The sequence below is a fragment of the Protopterus annectens genome, chromosome 8.part0, assembly GCF_019279795.1.
Source record: "Protopterus annectens isolate FY-2018-M chromosome 8.part0, PAN1.0, whole genome shotgun sequence".
Taxonomy (NCBI): Eukaryota; Metazoa; Chordata; order Ceratodontiformes; family Protopteridae; genus Protopterus; species Protopterus annectens.
In genome coordinates, this window is record NC_056741.1 from 1,881,010,694 (window position 1) to 1,881,036,414 (window position 25,721).

Here is a 25,721-nt window from a genome sequence, read left to right on the forward strand (position 1 = left end):
ACTTCTGGCAATACTCAAACCATGCAAATCATGGCAAGATCACTGAATCGCAGCATCTAAATTGGTTAGTTACCCACAGAACTTTACTCTATTGATTTTTATTCTGTTCATTTCTATTTAATGCCTCATTTGTGGGTCACTGACCTTTTGCTGTTCTCGTCTGCCCTTTTGAGCTTTCAGCAAGACTGTTTATCCTTATCATTCTCTCAGCTTGCCTTATCTGTTCCTTCTCCCTTAGTAGTTAGTGACAACCAAGTCTTTTCTAAACATGATCCCAGAGTATGGCACACTATCTCTGCTACTCTTGCATCATTTCAGGTTGCACTTAAACATAAACATAGAGCATACTGAGTTGTCATCTGGATACAAATACAATCAAAATGTGCTATTTTACTAGCCTTCCCCATTAAAATTGCATTTACCTTGTACCTAGCTTGTAAATGTTTCATCTCCCAAGCCCCTGCTTACACTTATCAAGGGTATTAGAACTTGTTAGAGATTTGGGATGCATGGCTAGGCTTAAAAAGGCTCTTGTGGTTGTTAGCCTAGTAAACACCTATGAACCTATAGCTATATCTATCTATCTATCTATATATATATATATATATATATATATATATATATATGTGTGTGTGTGTGTGTGTGTGTGTGTGTGTGTGTGTACGTGTGTGTGTGTGAGTGTATAGCAAGAGGGCAGTATATAGCAGCATCCAGAATATGCTCCAGTCATACTATATTCATCAAAGATGATTTTCTTTGAGTTATGTATAGTTAGGGGATTTAATAGGAAAGCAATCAATACATTTTTTCTCTAAGTTATTTGTAAAAGATGCATTCAATTTCCATTAATCATAACCATTGCACACATTTTTAATATTAACAGTAATAGTTATAAAAATAGTTTTTCTGTGCCTATGCATGTAGATATTAATGGTGTAAAGTCCATTATTAAATCATAAAAGGAAATTAATATTTATCAAAAGTATAGATACAGAAGCAGTTTTTTTTTTAAATCAAAGGAATTTAAAAAGTATTTTTAGAAAAAACAGAGAATAACAATACTCCAAGACTGATGACAAATAAACATAATGGCACTTACCTGTGTAGACAATGCAAATGGCAGTGGATTATATATGGGGCTTTTTATTAAATGTAATCCATCTTAATTGTACTTAATTGTACTTTGGGGTTAGTATGCAGTATAATTACAACAGTGATGCAATAGTTTGTGTCACCAGATGTTTAACAAGTGAAAATTTCTGAATTAGAAATAAAATTAGGATTTTTTTGTATAGAATTGGAGAACATGTACAAGCTATACAAAAGATGGAAATAGTGCTCCATTTAAACATAATTCAAACTGCATGATAGTGCTCCATTTAAACATAAATCAAATTGTATAATGTTTCTAAAATGTGCTTTTTGATTGATAGTATTAATAAAACGTATAGAAAAGGATGATTTAAATGATAGACTTAAATTAATGAACTGCATCGGTAACTTTTATTAGCATTTCGTTTATTTGACATTGTTATCATAAAGAACCACATAAAATCATTCAAAAAACAACCTGCTCACCAGTCCAGTGGACATCAAAAACAGCTGGAATTAATACTTCCAGCAGCTTCTTAATGAAGAAAACCCCACAAAAGCTATACTGTCCCAGTCACAGCCTACGATGAAAGAAGCAGAGGAGCTCACTCTACAAGAAGTAAGAACAGCACTAAGGAAAATGAAATCAGGTAAAACAACATGCTTAGATGAGGTCATGGCAGACTTGATCAAGCTATTGGGTGAGTTAAGGGAGAAATGGCTCCTGAGGGTACTAATAGCAGTATGGGGAGAGTGGAATATCCCAAATTACTGGATGATAAGCATATTAGTGCCAGTGTACAAAATCAAAGGGGTCATTCACAACTGTGAGCGGTATAAAGGTATCATACTGCATGAACATTCTGGCTATGTATCACCTAAGCAAGGAGATAGTTTGTTCTCAAAGAAGGGTTCATACTGACAGTGGGCGTGTACAGGTATCAGCTCTAAGTGCACTGATGTCCATAATGATAATGAACTGCATTAGTAAACAGGTTGGTGGGAAAAGATCAAAAAACTCTTGTATGCAGATGATGTAGCACAGAGATTCAGCAAAGGATAGAGGAACGGAATGCAAAACTGAAGGCACATGGGATGAACCTGAGTATTGATAAGACATTTGTAATGGCAGAAAATGGGGAACATCAGATGAAGCTGAGAACTGAGATGGAGAGGAAAACAGTGGAAGAAGGTAACAATTTCAAATATCTGGGAGGTGTGATTGAGGATAAGGGAAGTTTGAGCAAGGAGGCAGAATCAGAGGGACCGCAGCCAGCTGGCACAAAGTGTCAGGGATAGTGTGTGACAGACGAATTCCACAAAAGCTGCAAAGTAAGGTGCACAAAACAGTGGTATGACCAGTACTACTGTATGGTACAGAAACCTGGGCAGTCAAGGCAAAGCAACCGTGGAAGATAGAGGTGATGGAGATGAAGTGCCTGAAATGAAGTGCCTGAAAAGGGTGACAAGATGCACCCTGTGGGACAGAAGAAGAAATGAGGCCATCATAGAAGAAGCATAAGAAGCTCCCATTACAGACGATGTCAAAGAGAACAAATTAGTGTAATTTGGGCACATGTGCACATACTTCTCACCTTTTTCTGATTTCCCAGGTATGTCCCTGATTTTGAGACACATTTTAGCTCTGATCTTTTTAATTGCTCTTAAAATTTGTGACTTTTGGAGAATAATGGTGAATTATACTTTATTTTTGAGTTATATGTATAAAACATCCTGTTGTTCTGTCAATGTGTTATGTTAATAGAATTAATATTTTAAAAGAGTCTCTGGCTGTCCCTGATGATTTCTGGATTTGTGCAAGATTCTGTTGAGATTTGTCCCTGATTGGTTGAGAGCTATGCATGTGCAGGAAAGCAGCAGACAATCTGATGAAGGAGATTTGGGACAGACAGTAAAAAACAAGAAGAAACAAGGGTGTCCAGCAAAGAGATGGATGGCTTATGTGAGAGAAGATCTGTAACGGTCAAGCATGACTGTTGAGAAAGGTAGGAAAGTGGTATGGAATCAAGAGACATGGCAACAGTTGCTGCGACACCATGATCGCATGTAGAAAATGAGAAAAAAAGAGGTGGATGATGATAATTGATAATTGTTGTCTGCTAGGTGGGATATAATTACTATTTACTATGTTGCAATTGTTTTATAGAAATTTTAAAATGTTTTACATGATACCATTGGTACAAGACATTTTAGACATTCTCACTCATTTGCTCTCATAAGAGTGACAGCTGACTCTTAGCGTGACCCCACAGATTACTACTGCCCATGGAAGTAGCTGGCCATGTCGTTCTTCCATAAGACACAAGCAAACACTCATACCTATGAACAATTTAGAGTCCCCAATCCAGCTTATGACATTTCTTTGAAGTTCTAGTCACATGATTAATCACATGATGCATTTTAATAGAGCATTTAAAGCAAGTTTTGTATGTTTATATTATTTTCTTGAAGATCTTAATATAAGAGAAAGAAAGCATTCATAGGTTCATAGGTTGGTACTAGGCTATCGGCCCCAGGGCCTATGCAAGCCTAGCCATAACAATTCCCTGGATATTACTTCCCACAATATTTACTTCTCTGGACCCCTGTCTAGCAGGGCGACTGACATGATCCCTGGGGTGAATTTCCTATCTTCCATCCAATCATCAAGGTTTATTTTGAAAAGGGCCAATGAGGTGCTTTGCTTGACATGTATGGGCAGTCTATTCCAGAGTATGGGGAGTCTCTGTGTCAGGGACCTATCCCTCCAGCATGTTTTGTTCATTGTGATGACAAGGATTAGATCCCTGGAGCATGTGGCTCTGAGGGATTTGGATTTCTTTAAGTGGAGCATGTCCAACAGCTCAGGGTTTGACATAGCCTTGTATGTTAAGCAGAGATTGCCTCTGAGTAGATGATATGCCACAGAGTATAGCTGGAGTTTTTTTAGATGGTCAGCATATGGCATCTGCTTTAGGCCTGTGATTGTTTTAGTGAGGTATTTCTGTGGCCTTTCCAGCTGTTGCAGATGTCTTGTGAGGTACATACCAAACGGGGCATTATACTCTATAATGGGTCTAATAAGGGATGAGTACAGTGGGGCAATGACCTCCTTTTTTCTGGATGAAAAGCCCTCAGTGATGAGGTGTGCCACATAGAAGGCTTTCCTGACTGTTGTGGTGATGTGGTTATCGAAAGTGAGACCACTGTCCACCTGTGTCCCTAAGTCTTTCATCACACTTTCAGTGTTTAGTGTCCTGCCACCTATGTGGTAATTCATGGGTACATGCTTTTTTCCAAAGGGGATAACTATAGATTTCTTGGCATTAAGCTTGAGCCCATGGCTCTGGCACCAGGCATCTGTTTCTGTAAGGTCCTTTTGTAGAATATCCACATAATTTGGGGATTCAATAATGGCTCCCAGTTTGCAGTCATCTGCGAACTTTTTTAGCCAGAGTCCCTTAGTGTTGGCCTGTACTTCAGAGAAGTAGATGCCAAACAAGAGTGGTCCCAGGACTGAACCCTGAGGTACTCCAGTTGTCACTTGTCTGGAGCTGGATTTGTAGTCGGCTACTTTTACAGTCTGAGTTCTGTCAGTAAGCCAGTTGGCAACCCATCGAGTGACGTAGGGATTTATGCCCAGCTTAGTAAGGTTATCTATGATTCCAGAGTGGAGGATGGTGTCGAAGGCCTTGGCGAAGTCCAGATAGGCTGTGTGTACTGCCTTACCCTCGTCCACAGCTCTGGAGACTGATTTGAAGAAGTCAGTCAGATTCACGAGACAAGATCGGCCCTTCACAAGCCCAAACTGGGTGGGGTCCAGTGTTTGAAGGTTGCCAATGTCTTTGTTTATAAGTTCCATGATAATGTGTCCCATGCCCTGGCAGATCAGGCTTGTCAGACTGATGTGACGGTAGTTCCCGGGATCCAAGGTGGATCTCCCCTTGTGGAGTGGGATAACTGTAGATGTGTGCCACTCAGTGGGCACGAAGCCTGAGGTGAGGCTATGATTAAACATGACACTTAGATGAGGTGCCAGTTCATTTTGTAGTTCATGTAGTACACAGCCTGGGATGTCATCTGGACCCATGGATGTTGTATTCTTAGCTTTGGAGAGTGGAGTTTCTACCTGCGTGGACGTGATTACCGGAATTTGGCAATATTTTGGTATTGAGATGGGCCCTTTAAGGGGTGATAAGTGGGTGAAGTTGGCACTAAATCGATCTGCCAGGATATTGACAATATCCTTGGGATCAGTATATTTAATGCCATTCTGTTGTAGCTCAGAGCAGATCTGAGCATTGCCATTTAGATTCTTGACATAACTATAGAATACCTTGTGGTTGTCTTTGAAATCTTTGGCAATTTTATTTTTGTAACTAGCTTTTGAGGATTTTATGAGGGATCTCAGCTTCTTACTGAGGCTAGTGAGAGAGTTTTTTGCATCCTGGGATTTTCCTCTTTTCTGCAACAGTTTATTTCTTCTGTTGTATACTTTGTTTATAGCAGGGGACCACCATATTGGCTTCCTTTTTTTGGAGAAGAGCATCTTGGTTCTATTTGGGATGGCACGATTCATGCATGAGTGGATGTGCTCGTACAGTGCCTTAGTGTAGGATTCTGCAGCCGAACTTTCAGATCCCGTCTGCATGAGTGTCGTGAAGTTTGTCACTTCTGACTTCAGTAGCATGAAGTTGGCTTTGGAGAAGTTTTTTAAGGAGGTTTCCTTACTGGGGGTGGGGGTGGGATGTGGATGTCAAGGGTGATTTGCTTATGGTCAGACCTGACCAATGAGGGGGTGACCACTGGTGTGGAGCATCTATCTCTCATGTTGGTAATGACCAGGTCTAGGATACTGGAGCCCCTGGTGGGACAATGGATTAGTTGATCCAGGGCATTGGAATTTATGAATTCCAAGAACCGTTGGGAAAAGGAGTTAGTACCCGAGTAGTTTTCCCAGTTAATGGCAGGGTAGTCGAAATCACCCAGTATTAGGGTGTTTGGTTGTATTTTAATATTTTCAACTCTTACACTAAATGTATGCCATAGTTTGATGTGAGTGTTGCTTCAATTTTATTTTGGGAAAAAGAGTTTTTCAAAGTGCAAGAAACCCTACACTACCACAGGACAAAAAGGCATTATCATTCAAGAGCTTCACAATTTATGTACTTTAATATTTAGTTTACACAGTTTCAAACTAATGTGATAAACTGAAAAGCACGGTTTTGAGAAAAGTTACATTTGGGCTTCTCAGGTTAATAGTCTATTAACTGCATACATACAAGATTTTTGTGTGCAAGCATGAGTGTGTCTGTGTGCTTATGTGCTTATCTATCAATAAATAGATATAGAGGGATAGAAACAATGACAGAGAGAGAGAGAGACAGATAGATACAAATATAACTATAGCTACAACTGCAGCTAGAACTGTACCTGTAATGAACTACAGTAAGCTGAACAGGTCCTAAAATTTAATAACAGCAGAATGTTGAAGTGCACTGGATATGTAACCAGACAGTATTATGCTTTTTCAGTCATATAACCGATTTATGCTTTTGTATTCTATTTGCAGCAAGACAGAGGTTATATTTACGCAACAAAACAAGGTTGTTTAGCTATTCCTGTGAATAAGGCTGTATTAACAACTTATTTATTGTAGCTATGCTACCCTGTGACTAGAGATTTGCACTGAAGCCATAAACACATTTATAGCTTAATGTGATTTATTTGACTCTAGGCTCAACAGGATTCCCATTCAGTTTATTACTTTTCCCATCTGGTAACTCCTAGGGAATGTTTAATGGAATGTCATAGTTAGGAGCATTATTGCTCCAATCCTTAGAAGCTATAATTTAATTGGAAACATTAGTTATTGCTCAACTTTTCTGCAGTTCATTATTTCTGCATCAATAAGTTTAATATTTTTATAATTTCAAAAGTAAAAGTAACTTTAAAAAAATTAGAAATCATGTACAGCACTGTTACAATATTTTCCATTTATCTGTTTTTCATTTATGTGTACAGCCATGCAGTGAATGCCCTCTTCCATCTAACAGAATACAATGCTAGCACATGTTTTCATAACTAATAACATGTGAAATGTCTTGTTTTTCTATAAATTTAAACAGATTTTCAAGCTCAATAAAATGAACAGCCATATTCTGATTTATTTTGAAAATGTATGTGAAGTATTTCAGTGTTTAATTTTAAAGTATTTACATGCTACACTAATTATTCATGCACACACACACACACACACACACACATATATATAAATATATATATATATATAAATATATATATATATATAAATATATATATATATATATATATATATATATATATATATATATATATATATGAAGTCATACATGCAAATTGATTTCAGAGACACTCAGATAAATAAACATAAATACAATCTAAGACATACTCACCATTATGTTCTATAGACAACTGTAGAGGTATAACTATGTTGTCCCTAAAATGACGAAGTGTGCTAGCAGAGAAAACATTGTCTGATTGTTCCAGATGGTGAGTAAGTATTAGGGTAAGTACTTTGAATGCTCCACTGTTAAGGATACTGTACTAGACTTTCTAAATCTGACTTTCTTCTCATAATAAGATAAAAAAAAAATGATACAAAATTTTTCACAGAATGAATATTGATCTTACTAGGAGACACAACTGATATCTCCTCTTTTGCTGACCTTTCAAATAAAGTATTGATTAAATGAGGTATACAGACGAAAAATATGCTAACTTTCTCAGTAACCACTAAACTAGATACATTTGCCACAAGTCTCAACTCTCTTACCTCACCTTTATAATCTCTCTGCTGGAAATGGCAAAAATACTTAAACCAAAAAAAAAAAAATGCGACACCTATCTGACCTTAGCACTTTTCAATATGGTTTTAAGTTTATTCACTGTTCATCTTCACCTTATCACTAATGTCTGGGATGCAAGATTTATCAAGCTCAAGAAAGTTTAGTCTATCCAATCACCATCATTTAAACACTAAAAAATCTCTGATACCATAAAGTCTCTATGGAAATGTAATAGCAGCTATCTTTGCTCATACTAGGGCAGACTTACAGCTGAGCAAAATGGTATCATAGAGGATACTGTAGTCTGAAACACTAGGATACTACAAAACTGGTTAATGTTACTAGAGATATAGAATGTGCAGTAACTCAATCTGTAACAGTATAAGCAGAGCCTACACTAAATATGTTTTACAATGAAAAGCTGAATGTGTCATGCATTGCATTGTCAGTGGTTCTAAGGCTGCAGAATCTTTAACTTGTGGATTAATGTAGAACAGCATAGCTTGCTGCATTTTAGTGTTAAAACTAAGTGTCCTATTCTCAGGTATAGTTAATCTCACTTTACTAACTTTACTCTGAATAAGGGCATTATGTATGTCTGTATGCAGCTGAAAGGGTACCCATACTCATATTGATAACCACCATATATTGTCTTATAAAGCCTTACACTTCAGGAACTCTATACAACAGTAATACCTTTAAAAAAACAGTATGAAAACAAGAAACGGTGGTCCTAAAAGTAACAGCTCATAACTTGATGCATTATCATCAAAGAGCTATTGTATTTCTTCAAGCAGGTTATGTCTAATTTAATAAAACCACAACAACAAATCATTGTAACTTCCTGAAAGAAGCTCAGAACTTTGTAACATAATAATAATAATAATAATAATAATAATAATAATAATAGTACTTTATACCATGCTTACTTCTTCATACATGGCTATTTTAGTTAAAAAATGTTAATTCTGAGCAATTTACCATAATTTCGTAAAGGCAGAGAATGCTTCCTAATTAAATAAATGTAATTTGAGCAATGTAGAGCCAAAGTTTGGGAAAATACAAGATAATCTGAAGAAAACTAGTTTTGTATTAAATAATGCAACTAAAAATAAATTTAACTACTGGCACACCTGTAGGATGCTGCAAAAGCCTTTGACAAAGATTTTTTTTCTTGTAAAAACATTGTCTGGGATTCAAAAACATTACTATGAGCAGTAACCCATTTTACTGCTGGGAGTAGGCATTTCTGCCTCAAAGGCAGCCCTGCTGAAGTGCTTTACCTCAAAGTAGCATAACATCATGGGAGAGTCTCTCTTTTTCTCTCTGCACTATTGCAAATGCTAAAGAGAGTGGTATATGTTAATTAGCCATGTGCTCTCCTCTAGAAATGCCTATGGTAAGTGATTTACAAAGTTAAGTGTTTCATAGAACCATTCAGATGTGTAAATCCTTACCATCAGCTGATTTTTACCCCTGGATTGCTCATGTTCACCCATTATTTTATATCATGCCAAAGATAACTGCTGGGTAGTTAGTGTGCAGGTATTCCTTCATTTGTGTGTGCGTGTGTCTGCCTGGGTGGTCAAAGTAGGTAGAGTTGAGAGGTATGTGAGCCTGCACCCTTACTCTCCCCCTCTCTCTTTCTCTCTCTATCACACACACACACACACACACACACACACACACACACACACACACACACACACACACACACACACACACTCACTCACTCTTTATACATCAAAGACCACCCTCACCTGATCAGAGTCATTCACACACAGACAAATTCAACTGTCCAAAAATGCACACCTACCCAACCTAGCTATTCAGGTTCTAGGGAAACATCAGGAGAATGGAGATAAAAGCTCAAAAAAATCTGTATAGCAATCCAGGGGTAAAGATTAGAGTAAGTGGAGGAATATCTTTGAGAGCTAAATTTGAAAGAGACAGGAGACAAGGTCTACTGAGATATTTTTATGGGTAATGAAAAAGTTAGTTCAAAAAATGAGGATGCTTGTGAATGGATGGTTTGGATGGGGGGAAAGTATAGTTGAATTAATATGGTTGCTAATGACTGTATGATACATCTGGGAGATGTAAGCTGGATGCTAACCCAGCTGGAAACTTATCATAGATTTGGAGATGAAACACGAAAAATTGATCATCTGTAAGAAATCCCTGGTATTCAGAATCAAAAATGAGGAGAAGGGACACTCAAAAGTAGATGAAAAATATTTTGGGGTATGAGTGTTCCTCACAATGGAAGAGATTAAGAAAAGTAGTTGGGAAGAACCAAATGAGAAAATGCAAGGCATGCTGGACACATAAATGAGAAAATAGCTATATTATGGGGAGAGAATTGATGTAGTTACTTCAATGACACTGCTGTTACCTGTGTATCTTCTAAAACATATTCCAGAGATGGAAAAACAGAAGTGTTTGGTAGATATGCAGATGGTACTTGAAAGGGGGAGCCAGTCATTTGGTTGACAGCACTATTATCGGATGCTGAACAATCAAAGAAAAGTGAGTGAAAATCTCCACTGACAGTTTTTTCCCATTTTTTTTTTGCAACATCAGAGTAGATACATTTAAATTTAGAGATGTGGGAGTATCCCCCTTCTTAGGGAATGCTGGGGTCAAGTGTAGCTTCAAAGTCAGCAAAACTTGTTTCACTGATTATTTTTTTATCATTCAAAACTGAATAATAGTGCAATAAACTGATATGTATAAAAAAAGTAAAAATGGGAAGTATAGATTAAGAATAAGCAGGAATTCATGAATATGAGGAATACCAAATTTGAAAAATATGCTTTAGCAATGACTGAAACACAACACATAAGGGGAAAGATAAAAAAATGTGCTGAGAATACTGTAGGAAGATGAAGAAGACATAAGTACAGATAAAATATTGCAGAGGGTGGAAAATTCAGTAAGTCTGATTTGTTCATGCCTGATCAGGGTAATAAAAACAAGTGTCAGAGAACAAGAGAGCAAGGTACCTGGAAACAAAGTGACAAAAGAAAATATTTGGAGGAAAATTGAAGGAGTAGGGCAAAAAGGGATTAATATACAAAACTGATTTGAAAATGCAGGGTGAAGCTAAGGTGTTTAAAAAGTTAAATGAGGTGCTGGATGAGGTACTTGTGGGTAATGAATGCTGGCTTTATTTCAGAGTGCAGGACTAGGGTGCTATAAAAGGGAAAGAGAAAGAGTAGAGTAAAAGGCATAGGTCTTACCAGGAAGGATGAATGAATAATGAAGAAATAAAAGGTAGAATCGTGTTAATATGCAATGATATGGGGACAAGAGAGGTTGGTTAGATGAAGATGAGCCAAGGAAAGTGAAATATGTCTGACATATGAAATATGACAGGAACGTGAAATACTTCTGACACTTAAAATATGGCAGGAAAGTGAAATACATCTGACACGTGGAATATGGCAGGAAAGTGAAATACATCTGACACATGAAATATGGCAGGAAAGTGAAATACTTCTGACACAAAATATGGCAGGAAAGTGAAATAAATCTGACACGTGAAATATGGCAGGAAAGTGAAATACATCTGACTCATGAAATATGGCAGGAATGTGAAATGCATCTGACACATGAAATATGGCAGGAATGTGAAATACATCTGACACATGAAATATGGCAAGAATGTGAAATACATCTGACACATGGAACATGGCAGGAATCTGGAATACATCAGACACATGGAATATGGCAGGAATGTGAAATACATCTGATGGCAGGAAAATGAAATACTTCTGACACTTAAAACATGGCAGGAAAGTAAAATACATATGAAATATAGCAGGAAAGTGAAATACAGCTGACACATGAAATATGGCAGGAAAGTGAAATACATCTGACTCATGAAACATGGCAGGAATGTGAAATACATCTGACTCATGAAGTATGGCAGGAAAATGAAATACTTCTGACGCTTAAAACATGGCAGGAAAGTGAAATACATATGAAATTTGGCAGGAAAGTGAAATACATTTGACACATGAAATATGGCAGGAATGTGAAATACATCTGACACATGAAAAATGGCAGGAATGTGAAATACATCTGACACATGGAATATGGCAGGAGAGTGAAATATAAATCCGTCTGATGAGCTATGGCAGGAAAATGAAATACATCTGACACATGAAATATGGCAGGAATATGAAATACATCTGACACGTGAAATATGGCAGGAATGTGAAATACATCTGACACATGGAATATGGCAGGAATGTGAAATACATCTGACACATGAAATATGGCAGGAAAGTGAATTACATATGAAATATGGCAGGAAAGTGAAATACATCTGACACGTGAAATATGGCAGGAATGTGAAATACATCTGACACATGGAATATGGCAGGAATGTGAAATACATCTGACTCATGAAATATGGCAGGAAAGTGAAATACTTCTGACACTTAAAACATGGCAGGAAAGTGAAATACATATGACATATGGCAGGAAAGTGAAATACATCTGACACATGAAATATGGCAGGAAAGTGAAATACATCTGACTCATGAAATATGGCAGGAAAGTGAAATACATCTGACACATGAAATATGGCAGGGATGTGAAATACATCTGACACATGAAATATGGCAGGAAAGTGAAATACATCTGACACATGAAATATGGCAGGAATGTGAAATACATCTGACACATGAAATATGGCAGGAAAGTGAAATACATCTGACACGTGAAATATGGCAGGAATGTGAAATACATCTGACACATGGAATATGGCAGGAGAGTGAAATATAAATCCATCTGATGAGCTATGGCAGGAAAGTGAAATACATCTGACACATGAAATATGGCAGGGAAGTGAAATACATCTTACTCATGAAATATGGTAGGAAAGTGAAATACATCTGACACATGAAATATGGCAGGAATGTGACATACATCTGACACATGGAATATGGCAGGAATGTGAAATGCATCTGACACATGGAATATGGCAGGAAAGCGAAATACATCTGACACATGAAATATGGCAGGAAAGTGAAATACATCTGACACATGGAATATGGCAGGAGAGTGAAATATAAATCCGTCTGATGAGCTATGGCAGGAAAATGAAATACATCTGACACATGAAATATGGCAGGAATATGAAATACATCTGACACATGAAATATGGCAGGAATGTGAAATACATCTGACACATGGAATATGGCAGGAATGTGAAATACATCTGACACATGAAATATGGCAGGAAAGTGAATTACATATGAAATATGGCAGGAAAGTGAAATACATCTGACACGTGAAATATGGCAGGAATGTGAAATACATCTGACACATGGAATATGGCAGGAATGTGAAATACATCTGACTCATGAAATATGGCAGGAAAGTGAAATACTTCTGACACTTAAAACATGGCAGGAAAGTGAAATACATATGACATATGGCAGGAAAGTGAAATACATCTGACACATGAAATATGGCAGGAAAGTGAAATACATCTGACTCATGAAATATGGCAGGAAAGTGAAATACATCTGACACATGAAATATGGCAGGAATGTGAAATACATCTGACACATGAAATATGGCAGGAAAGTGAAATACATCTGACACGTGAAATATGGCAGGAATGTGAAATACATCTGACACATGGAATATGGCAGGAGAGTGAAATATAAATCCATCTGATGAGCTATGGCAGGAAAGTGAAATACATCTGACACATGAAATATGGCAGGGAAGTGAAATACATCTTACTCATGAAATATGGTAGGAAAGTGAAATACATCTGACACATGAAATATGGCAGGAATGTGACATACATCTGACACATGGAATATGGCAGGAATGTGAAATGCATCTGACACATGGAATATGGCAGGAAAGCGAAATACATCTGACACATGAAATATGGCAGGAAAGTGAAATACATCTGACACATGGAATATGGCAGGAATGTGAAATACATCTGACACATGAAATATGGCAGGAATGTGAAATACATCTGACACATGGAATATGGCAGGAATGTGAAATGCATCTGACACATGGAATATGGCAAGAAAGTGAAATACATCTGACACATGAAATATGGCAGGAATGTGAAATATATCTGACACATGGAATATGGCAGGAATGTGAAATACATCTGACACATGAAATATGGCAGGAAAGTGAAATGCATCTGACACGTGAAATATGGCAGGAATGTGAAATACATCTGACACATGGAATATGGCAGGAGAGTGAAATATAAATCCGTCTGATGAGCTATGGCAGGGAAATGAAATACATCTGACGTGAAATATGGCAGGAAAGTGAAATATAAATACATCTGGCAGATGAAATATGGCAGGAAAGTGTAATACATCTGACATGAAATATGGCAGGAGAAAGAAATACATCTAATAAATGAAATTTGGCAGGAAACATGAATGGTATGTTTTTGTCTAAAAGTAAGGGGCCCAGTCAGGATTGTACAACTTAGACTGGTACACTGGTACTGCAAAACTCCTAAAATATTAACTGTGGTGAAAGAGTGGAATCTTGCCATCAACTAGAGATGTGCAGGGAAAGAAAGCAGGAAATCTCTGTGTGTTGTGATTTTGTAAGGTGCTGTAAGATGAATGAAAGATAGAAAATCCTTAGATACTTTGACCATTCTGACACCAGCAGAAAAAGAGGGAATGGAAATGGAAAGAATAAAGGGAATTAGTGTTAATGCCTGGATGGTAAGAAATAACTAAAAGATGGAGACAAAAAAATGAAGAAAAAAAAAAAAAAAAAATAAGAAGTTCAGGAGCTTGGTCATACATTTAATATAAGGAGATACCTGACTGGCTTGGAAAAGAGAGATGAGTGCCAAATGGAAAGTGGGAAAGGAGGGAAAAAATGATTGGAGAGAGAGAGAGAGGGAAAATCTTACATTGGCTACAATATGTGATTAGTTAGGTATGAGAGATGGCAAGTCACAGTGAGACAGACATATTGAAATATAAATGTATAGAAATGGTGAGGGGAAGGGACAGTTTAAGGAAATATGAAAATGGGGCCTGTTTTGAACAAGAAGGGAGTGCAGTGAGTATGACATGAAATGTGACAGAAAATATGAACATTTTTCCTGTTCCCTGTAACACTAACTTAGGGAAGAAGAGGGTCATAATATGTTAGTCTGCAATGCAGCTCCTGTTTAGAGAAATTCACACTTTTTTGTAAGTGTTTAAATATTTCTGGGAAGTGTTAATGCTTTTGGATTATAAATGGATTGTGAACATTAATTGTATAAAAGGAAATAAAATATGATATAAAGTAAAGCAAGAATAATTTTGAAGAAGTTACTCTGTAAGCCAAGTACAAAGTCAAACATGCATTTTATAATTATCCCACATATACTACATGTTTTATAAATAGTCATAGTATCACAGAGCCTATATCTATCTTAGGTTATTCCTTCACTGTCACCCATAGGTCACTTTAAACAAATGACTGATCTGCTGAGCAGACTTTATTTGGCATGGCATAATACTGTGGGTATCCACAAATAATTAGTTCCACTAGAAAAGGTTGAATAATATGTCAGCAAGAAAGCCAGTCCCCAAATACAAATAACGAAGAACCCAACACAACAAAATATTAATCTGTAAGCCCCCACATCTCCATGTCGGGTTATCAAGTCCTCCCACCTCCTGAGCTTATGTTGCAGAGCACAAAGAAGGCAAACATCTCTAAACACAAAGGACTCGTTGTCAATGCACATACAGAAACTGCACTGGTAGTGATTTCCTGTAGAAAACAGTTATCTGGGTTTGGTACATCAGGGACCTGAAGTTTGCTCACACAATGCTAAAGGAGTTTGGTCTCAAAAGAGAATTGTGGAAGCACCTAAATACATTTAAAAAAAAATCTAAACTTGAAAGAAGGATTTGTCTCCCTCACCTGTCCATTTAGTTTTTATCAGCACAAATTCAAAATGCTGGACATATCACTGGACTTGATCTTCACCTACCATTCATAAATCATTAACTAGTTATCATTAATATAATCATTAATATAATATTCAAGTGACTGGTTACAGCAAAAAGGGAATGCCTTCATCATTCCAGTTTAATTGTAATGGTTTTCTCACCTCCATCATCAGATGATAATGTACACCGCAGAAAAAAAGGGATTAAGTCTTTATAGAGAAAATCTTAACTTTTTTTTCCTTAATAAAGTGCCGTGTCATTTTTGTCATCTATCTACCACTTCATTTAAGTCTAATCAGAAGAGCCAGAATGACTACAGTTGATTTTTGGGCTTATATTTGACCAGCTTCCCAAAAATGTTTGATTTTACTAATTAACACAGTATTTAAAGAAAATGAAACAGACCCCTACATTGTCTGATGTGAGAAATGGGACAGAAAACTAGATGCATGTCTGGTTGAAAATTAATTATTCATTAATTATTCTTTCTCCACTTAATGATTTATTCACAGTCTTCTTTTAACTATTGTTGTATTTCAGATGTAGTTTAATTTAAATATTTCTTTTTCTTGGAGCTATAGAAGCTGTAGACTAGGGCAAAAAACAAGCCATGTGCTTCATTATGAAAAGCAAAGAGGATTAACTCCTTTTAATTTCTGGGGTATTTTCATCTAGCATTTTATTTAAGGTCAGAAAAACAGATCAAGATTTTCTTCAAACTTACCATTAAAGACAGTTGTGTGAGTATTTCTACCTTTTTTGTGTTTGTAGTTTATACACTTCTGGCAAGAAAACAGGAGTAAAAAGAAGAAATCTGTCTATGTTATTTTAAATTAAATGTCAAATTGTATTGTATTTTACAAGTTAGTTAATTAATTTTAAAACCTCTTTCATTGATGCCAAAGGGCTTAACTTATTCTGGATTGTGAGGGGAACTGGAATCTAGCCTTTTTATTTAAGGTCAGGAAAACCACTCAAGGTTTTCTTGTGAGAACTTACAGAAGAGGCTTTTTTGTCATTTGGTCTGTAGTTTGTACACTTACACATTTTTTCATTCCTTTTTGTTGTAGTATCATTTTATTCAGTGGCGGCTGGTGACTTCAAATCAAAGGGGGGCTGCAGGAGACTGCTGAATGGGTGGAGTCAATGGGAACGGGTGTGGCCAACTAGAAAGGGGAGGAGCTATGCTCAAAACCACAAAAACTAACTTTAATTAAATACGCTGCCCTGGGTGCCAAACCATCATTATGAGAGTCCAATCACGACAAAAATAAGTGTAGAAGAATAAAAATATTTCAATGCATTGGCTGCACAACAGCTTACGTAACATCTAGATGGAAACAAAAGGTTGTGAGGCATGAAAAAATAAATTACTTTTTAAATACATTACTGGAATGCCAGTCAAAATCAAGTATAAGAAAAACAAGCAGCACTCAACTCAAACCACTTCTCCTTGCACTGCAGTTCTAATTATAATTTATATTCAGCTTTATTAATGTACCAAGTAACATGCTGAAAGTAGAAATCTCTGTGATGCCCCCACTTGTAAAAATGTTTCTTATCCAAAAAAGACCTGCTGCCTGACAACTATCAACTTGTTTCATGGGGAAAACATGATCAAAGTAAACAATGAAAAGGAAACAAGCTCAAGATACATTGCTTAAAGGATTACTGTACAGGTTATGGATCACACATGATTGGCATTCTGTTTAGTTTACGGGTAAAGCCTGTAGAGATGACTGGAAGTCTCCAACAAGTGTGAGCTTTTTAAAAGAATGTAATCCTGTCCTTCAATACCCAAGGCTTATACATTATCTAGTTAAGTATTCTCTGCATGGCAACAACAGAAAGGCTTTCAATGTTGGCAATTCTTTAACAGCATGCTTATTAAAGCTTACTTGCATCTTACGATCTCAGACAAGCTTACCTTATGGTCATTAAAGGATTGCTACTTAAACACAGAGCAACAGGCACTTTGAGTAATAAGCATAAATCAACAGTACAAAAATATGACAGAAACCAGACCATTCTGCAAAATCAAGGACAGATGAAAAGCCACTGTAGTACTTGTGTCTACCTTGGATGAGAGAACACACTGCACATTTTCACTGCGTAACTACTCCTTGCCTTGCTTGGACACATCCAGAGTCACTACATGGGGGAGTGGGGTGCAACAAGTATGTCACAATTTGAAATGTCTCTGGCTGACTGTGATGGCCCTGACACATTTGTCATACCTCTCAACCTCAGAGCAAGAAATCTGGACAAAGCCATACACAGAAGTGGGACAAAGGCCCAAAAATAAGGACAATTTTTAAATATTGCTCTAATAAACTTAGAAAGATAATATAATAGGTCTTGCATTAGTATGAATTTTCTGAAGGGTATAAAATCTGAAACTCAGATGTCTGTCATTATTTTCTAACTTCAGTCTTTAATGATTTGTCACTAATTTGCCAAAAACACAATTTTATGAAAAATGGATCAAAAATGTTATGCAAAAATATAAAATAGCCACACAATACAGCTGGGAACCTGTCAAAGAAGGGACACTTTAATATGAGTACTGCTAACTTGAGCAGCTGACAAAATAAAATAATCTACATGCATTTCAAGTAATCTATAACTGTGATTATTACAGTTATTTCTTAATTGTAAACCCTCCATGTTTTATTCCAAAATTGCTATTTTGCAGAGGGATTATTAGGGGGAAGAGCAACATTTTGAGCCAAAATTGGGGACAGTTGAGAGGTTGGCTATGCCTAATTCTAAAAAGCAATTTATTTGCATGTACCTCTCAACCTGTAATGCAGTAAATCTAAACAAGGCCAAATATATTGGGGGAACATATAAACAGTACTAAAAATTGCTCTTGTATAAATTGAGACAGTTGATAGAATAACAGGTCTTACTTTAGCATGCATTTTTCTGAAGGTTATGAAGTCTGAAACTCCGTGTATCATTATTTAGTGACTTAATTCCTAAATGATTTGCCAAAAAACTACAAATTTTATGAAGAACAAACCAAAAATAAGAAGCAAAAATCTATTCATGCTTTGAAAATCTGGACAGTTGGGAGGTATAGTTCAGCTGGCCCTATCTGAGTTTGCTGCCCTTCCCCCCTCACAAAATCACGGTTGAATGGAGCCTCTGCAGCCATTCCAATGATCCATTACTTGGCTATTTCACTCCATTTACTAACTGGGAAAAGCCGAAAGGCACAACAACAACTAATGTGCATACTGCTTTACACTTCTATGATAAGTTTGACTTCATTTGAAAGTTTTATTTTGTATTTTACAGCACAAACACTAAGACATCTGCTAAACAAAGCAATGCAGTCTCACAATGAAAACAGACTTAGCATTAAAACTTCTCTGCCCTTGAAACTCACATTCATTGAAACAGCATTGAAACCCACGTTCAAAGAAAATACATTTTGCCAGTGGCAGATAAAGATTAATTTTGGGCTGTTTTCAAATCATAGGCCCCTTGCATATGAAACTTACATGTGCTCTTTAATACACCTTCCTCACTGTACTAAATTATATTCCTTGTACAATACAATACAGTTGTTAGAGGGCGTTTTGAACATTTTCCAGTAAGCAATGAAACAAAATGCATGTACCAATGACAAAACTGCCCATCCACTATTATCAGTAAATATGCACAATTCTACAGTCCACCATTATCAGTAAATATGCACGATCTCTGAAGTAGTAAAAAAGTCATCTAAATAATTCCATGTTAAATAATCTGTAATGAAGAGGTTGCTGCTAGCAATCACCTTTATATTTCATGGTTTCATCGAAAAAATAAAGTGTCTGATGCCCCTGAGGAATAAATTGCCTAAATTACATTAAAAATAAGCTAGTAATATTGCAATAGGAAATGGATGGCAAACTGATAACAGGCTCATAGTTAGTATCTTAACTTTCAGTACGGCAGCATTCACCCCTTAAGGGAGTAGAACCAACAACCTTCTGCATCAAAAGCAAGTACACAACCTGTTGTGCTATTAGCAATATGAGCTGACTTAGCATAATCAGCACTAAACTTCTCTTCCCCTGCAGCTCTCAGCTCCTTGTAGAATCTACTCAATACTCATCTGCATCTCAACTTTGCAGCACAAGAAATCTGGAAAAAGCCAAATTTATTGGGGTGGGTCAAAAGGGCAAAAACCAGGGACACATTAAACATTGCTTTTATAATCTTGGAAAGCTGCTACAATACAATGCTGTGTTACCACCATACATTTTACTGTCAAGGTCCCTGTGCAAAACAGTCAGAGCAACATACCACTACGCCAGATCAGCTGCTTTGTGAAAGAGAGGAAGACTGAAACTTAAATGGCACCATAGCTGTCAACCTCTTAGCACAAAACACCTAGACAAACCCAGTAAAGAGGGAATACAGCCCTCAAACATATTCAGTAAATTCAGTTCTTGCCATAGCTGTCAACCTTAGCACAAAAAACCTGGACAAAGCCAATAACAGGGTAATACAGTCCCAAAAATAAGGACAGATTTCAAATAGTCATCTTATAAACTTAGAAAATTGCTATAATAAAAGGTTGTTCCAAGCAGAGTAATAAAGGTTATTATTAGCTTTGACTATACCTCTCTAGAGGTATCTGCCAAAACTCATTTGAAGTGTCTAAATTCTGGCACCAACCAGTTTAGGTGCAATATCCTCAAGTGTAGGTAAAATGGACCTTTCCCTGATAACTGCATCATTTAACTTTTTAAACTGGCATGTTTTCAAATCGTCTCTTTTTTTATAAATAGTATCCTCAGCACAGGCTCAGTTACGCTTTCCATCTCATCAGCTACCTGCATACTTTTAAGTTTGGCCTCTACTTTAAAGAGTATTGGAAATGATATTCTTCTGGGCATGGTCAAGGCATTTGGGATAGTGTCTGGCTTCAACTTTTTCTTTACTGGCTCATAATTAAGCTGACCAACTTCTCCAGATATCACCACATTAATTTAGTTTATTCTGGCAACCAGTCCCTATTTTCATGCCACAGTTCCAGTAAATATATTTTTCACATATGAGCCTTCCAGAATACAGATCCAAAAGTAGTACACAGAATAAAGAAAAGAAATGCAAGGCAGATATCAAATGAATGCCAGTAGACAATGAACAAAAAACAATGTAATCAGTTCAGCAAAGATTGTACCAGTGGCTTTAAACTGATTATTTTTTGAGCCCCTTTTGCCTTTGCCAGGATGACTATCTGAAGATGGTCAGTGCCTGTCATTCACCAACCTCCCTCTGAATGACTGGCCCGAGTGGCTATAATCACTCCCCACAGCCTGGGCCTGCCTACCAGCAGATAACAGCTAGTGGAGAATTCAACAATCTTTAGCAAGGGAAAAGACAGCAAGGTATTTTGATCCTGCTTCTGACTGCCATTTTTTTGTATGTCATAGGCACCCTTGAGGGGTGTGCAATGATGTAATCATGTGCTCATGAGTGTTTCCCACCCATGACGCATTGATGTCTACCCTCCCCTCCATGTACAGTCACACTTGTGAGACAGAACACACTTTAGTCTCTACTAGAGAGCAGTATTGTGCAGCAAAAACAAACATGCTTCCGTAAGATAGGTGAACTGGTCATCTCTCCTCCAGACTACCCCGGCCATCTTATCAGAATCTCCGGTCACTAGTGTTACTCCGGCAACAATGAGCTGACATTGCCTCTCAACTATTTGTGAACAATTCGAAAAGTCAAATGTTGGGTGTTTGCAATATTTGAAGTCATGAAGAGTGGGGGCTACCACTGATGGCATCCAAAGAATACCTGTTGTGTATGATCTACACGTGCTTTGATTTTATCCAGGTTTGACAACTTTACAGACCTCTACTAGATGATGTACTGCTCTCTTGACTATACAACTCTTCAGTACTGAAGTGAGACTTTTTTTTTAATGACTTTGAGAACACCCTCCATGTTAAATCTAACAGTAATGGTAATAGGAACAGTGCTCATGACCAGGATTTTCAATATCCTGGAAGCAGTATAAGACCTTGACTGCTTAAACTGCTTCTTTTAAAATAAAAAGGCACCCTTAAGTGACTATCTTGAGATGAAAGTCAGGACTGCCTAAACAACCCACAAAGGTAAGAAATGGTCCTAGATTATGTAACCAAAATTAGTTACCCAAACCAAAAAAATTTATAAAAGCAGTGATACATTCATTATAATTACAGGTGTCAGTATAAAAGCAGAACCATCATTTTTAAGTAGGTAAAAAGTGAGCTAGCTCATTTACCCTTAAAGTTTTGTTTTTAGCATACATGCGGTTTTATTATGAGGTTAAGAAAAAACCTCTTTATAAGTGATAAATGAAAGATGTACATGGTGTTCCTTCTGCTATATGAGTCAGCATTTTTCACAGCATCTCAAACACTGAAGAACATTAACCTTCACCAAAGAAAATATTACTATGGAAAAGGGAGCATGATTTCACTGTCTATTTAAAACACAATTGCTACGATAATGGTTAATTTGTGCAATTTCATCAAATTTTTTTTCTGTGACATACCTTTGACAGCACGTGTGTGCGAGCACACACACACATACAAAATCTCGCCTAGTGAATCAGACCAGTTACAGTGATGCTATGGACTTATTGACTGAATAAGAGAAATATGGTGATATAATTATAGTGTTGGTAGCAGCTATTTGTAATTTGTGAACTGATGGCATATGACAACTGTGTCCTCGGCATGAATAATACAGTTCAGGCTGATGTGACAATAAAAACAGTATGGCACAAAACTGCATATATTTCAACATAGTACTGCTTGTGTGAAATCCTGCATTCTGCCAAGATATTCTGGATACTGTTCCTGCCATAAACACTCTATGTCATCTAACAAAATTATGATGAAATTAATCAGTGTGTTCAGTAGTAATATATATTGTAGACTTTCCAGGGAATTAAATGCTGCCATCAATAAGAATCACTAAAACCAGTAAATCTGTAATTTTTTATGCCACAAACAGCAGTGTCGCTTGTGTTTCCACATGCAGTCTGTACTTTTTATAATCCTCATTAATAAATTACTGTACAACAACTGCTTGCCTTTTAAGTTTTAATTTAGTTTCAAAGTAGTTCTTAATTTTGCTTGCACAGATTCTTTAGCCCATTTGGGATAACAACATCTTACTGGAAAATACTAGAAGTCTCAAAACTCATACTTGTGCTGTATAATATACACATACACACTTTCTCTCTCTCTTTATACGCACGCACATGCACAAATCCCTGTCCAGCCACACACTTACCTGTAGTAGATCTTGTCTGCAAACCACCATAACTCCAAATCCCTATGAAACCCCGTGCAAATCCACACCAGACCCACCCGCCGCAAGATCTTCCCCCAGACCCTGCCCGTTGCGAGATCTTCCCCTGATGAGACTGCAGCAAACTCCAGACTGCTAACGTTGCAGTCCGACCCAGACGCGTTTTCCCAGCGAGTTCCAGGATAGTCTATATAGTTTTAAACTGCATAGACTTCTGGGAGCTCCATTCATGTTTCCCAGTCAGGACTGCTGCTGAGACAATCTGCGCATGCTCCAGGCTGTCAGCAGCAATCCGGACTAGTGCGCATGCGCGAAGTCCGCGATTTTTAAAATTTTTTTTCTTTTCTTTTTATTTCTTTTACTTTACAGTTGAGGGGGCTGCAGTCCGGCAGTCCAATAGCATGGGCCGCCCCTGATTTTATTTTAAAGATTGTCACTGGAATTCAATAAACTCCATGTAGACTTCACGAGGAGCCTACATGGGGTGTATGTGTTTGCGTGGTGAGCAGCAGCAGCACTAATTACATATTCATGCTGTGCACCATGTTTTAACATAAATAAACATGGTTTCAAGCCATGAAAAGCAACACTCATAGAAGCAGACATAAAACCCTGTTTACTTATAGGCAAACTAGGTCTGTGGGATTGTGCGGAATGCCACAATGATTACCAGGGTTAATAATATAAAAATGTATATGGTCCAAACACATTACAGGATGGTGTTATGCAGTGCAGAGTATTGTGGAATACCATTCCAGGCATTCTGTACAAAAGTTGTGTAAATGATCTGTAAGGATACATCAACTGCCATTTAAAATAAACAGTCAGAGGAAGTGTGTGTATTGAATATCGACTGCCATTTAAAATAAACAGTCAGAGGAAGTATGTGTATTGAATAGGGACACAAATTAATTGTAGAAATGAACACAGGGAAACAGGACAGATGAAACACTGTAAAGTGCAGCAGATGAGGTCATGTAAATGGAAGACAGTTGTAGCAGGAGCACTAATCACATATTGACATGGTACAGTACGGACTGCACAGTGAAAATGTATATTATATGACTGTCAGACAAGCTGACATAACAATGATGAAGATGTCTTTGTGAGATAAGCATCCTGACATGAACAGTGGAGATGACATATATCAGGGATGTTATATACAATTTGGGTTGGGTGCATATTATGAAGCTATGCAAACTGCTTGGCTTGAATATGACTGTAATGTTAGCAGATGTCTCCACCAAGTGGGGCACAGTTATAGGCTCATGGACAACAGTAAAGAAGCATGCACAATCATGGACAATATCAGAATAATATCACCAGTAATCTCATGCCTCTGACATAACATAAGTGATTCTGAGTGATCATAGATGGTTCTGCATGAGCACACTTTTATGATTATGATGTCAGCAATCTATAAAGGTAATCAAACACACTGTCCTGACACTGTAACATGTGCTGGAGGTGTTAGAAGGGACACTGCTATACCTGTATGTGACATCATGATCAATCCAGGTTAGTTGACTGGTGTGCATGGCATATATATTGCACAATCTACACTGTCAGAAATGTATCCCATGCCATCGATGTTGACAAACAGCTACGTATGTATTGTGTGTAACACCAGAACTGGTATATTTCTTGCATCTGGTATAACACCGTGATGGGGTTCTGCACCATCAGACAGTAATGTTTATGCCATGAAAAGAATACCTAGGTATGCTCAATAAGATGCATGAGAGCTCACTGTGACAAGGGTGGTACACTTCAGGTATACATTTTTTTATTATTATTTATTTATTTATTTGCAATTTCTAACCGGGTTAGTCCAACTGAGCCAATGGCCCATTTTCAGTGGAGACCCGAGGAGAAAAGCTCCAGAAATACTAAACTTAAGTAAAAAGATTACAATACAATAAAAGATATAAGAATTTAACATTGTTTGTATAGATAGAAAAAAAAGAAAAATACTGATAGAATAATATTAGCAGCTTATAGTACACAGTAAAAGATACAACAAAACCAAGTACATGCAAAAAAAACTTTAACAGCTTAGTTCAAGTATCATGTTCAGTCCTGAGATCCAGTATATGCAGAATGATGTATTAACAACTTAGTTCAGTTTTGTGTCTGATTCTCAGTTCAACTGTTAGTTATTAAATTAGAGGTATCAAATGAGTTAAAAGTGTATGCATAGTCGGGTTTAACAGCTATTTTAACTGCCTTGTTTTATAGGTTCCTAGGTTCATAGGTAGGTACTAGGCTATTGGCCCTGGGGCCTATACAAGCCCAGCCAAAAAGGTACCCTGGCTTTTGCCACCCAAGAAAATTATTTTCCTGTGTCACTGTTGAGCAGAGCCACAGAGGTGATCCCCAGGGTGAATTTCCTATTTCCCATCCAGTCATCAAGATTTTTCTTGAAGAGTGCTAATGAGGAACTTTGTTTAATATAGACAGGTAGTTTATTCCAGAGTATGGGAAGTCTCTGGGACAGGAATCTATCCCTCCAGCA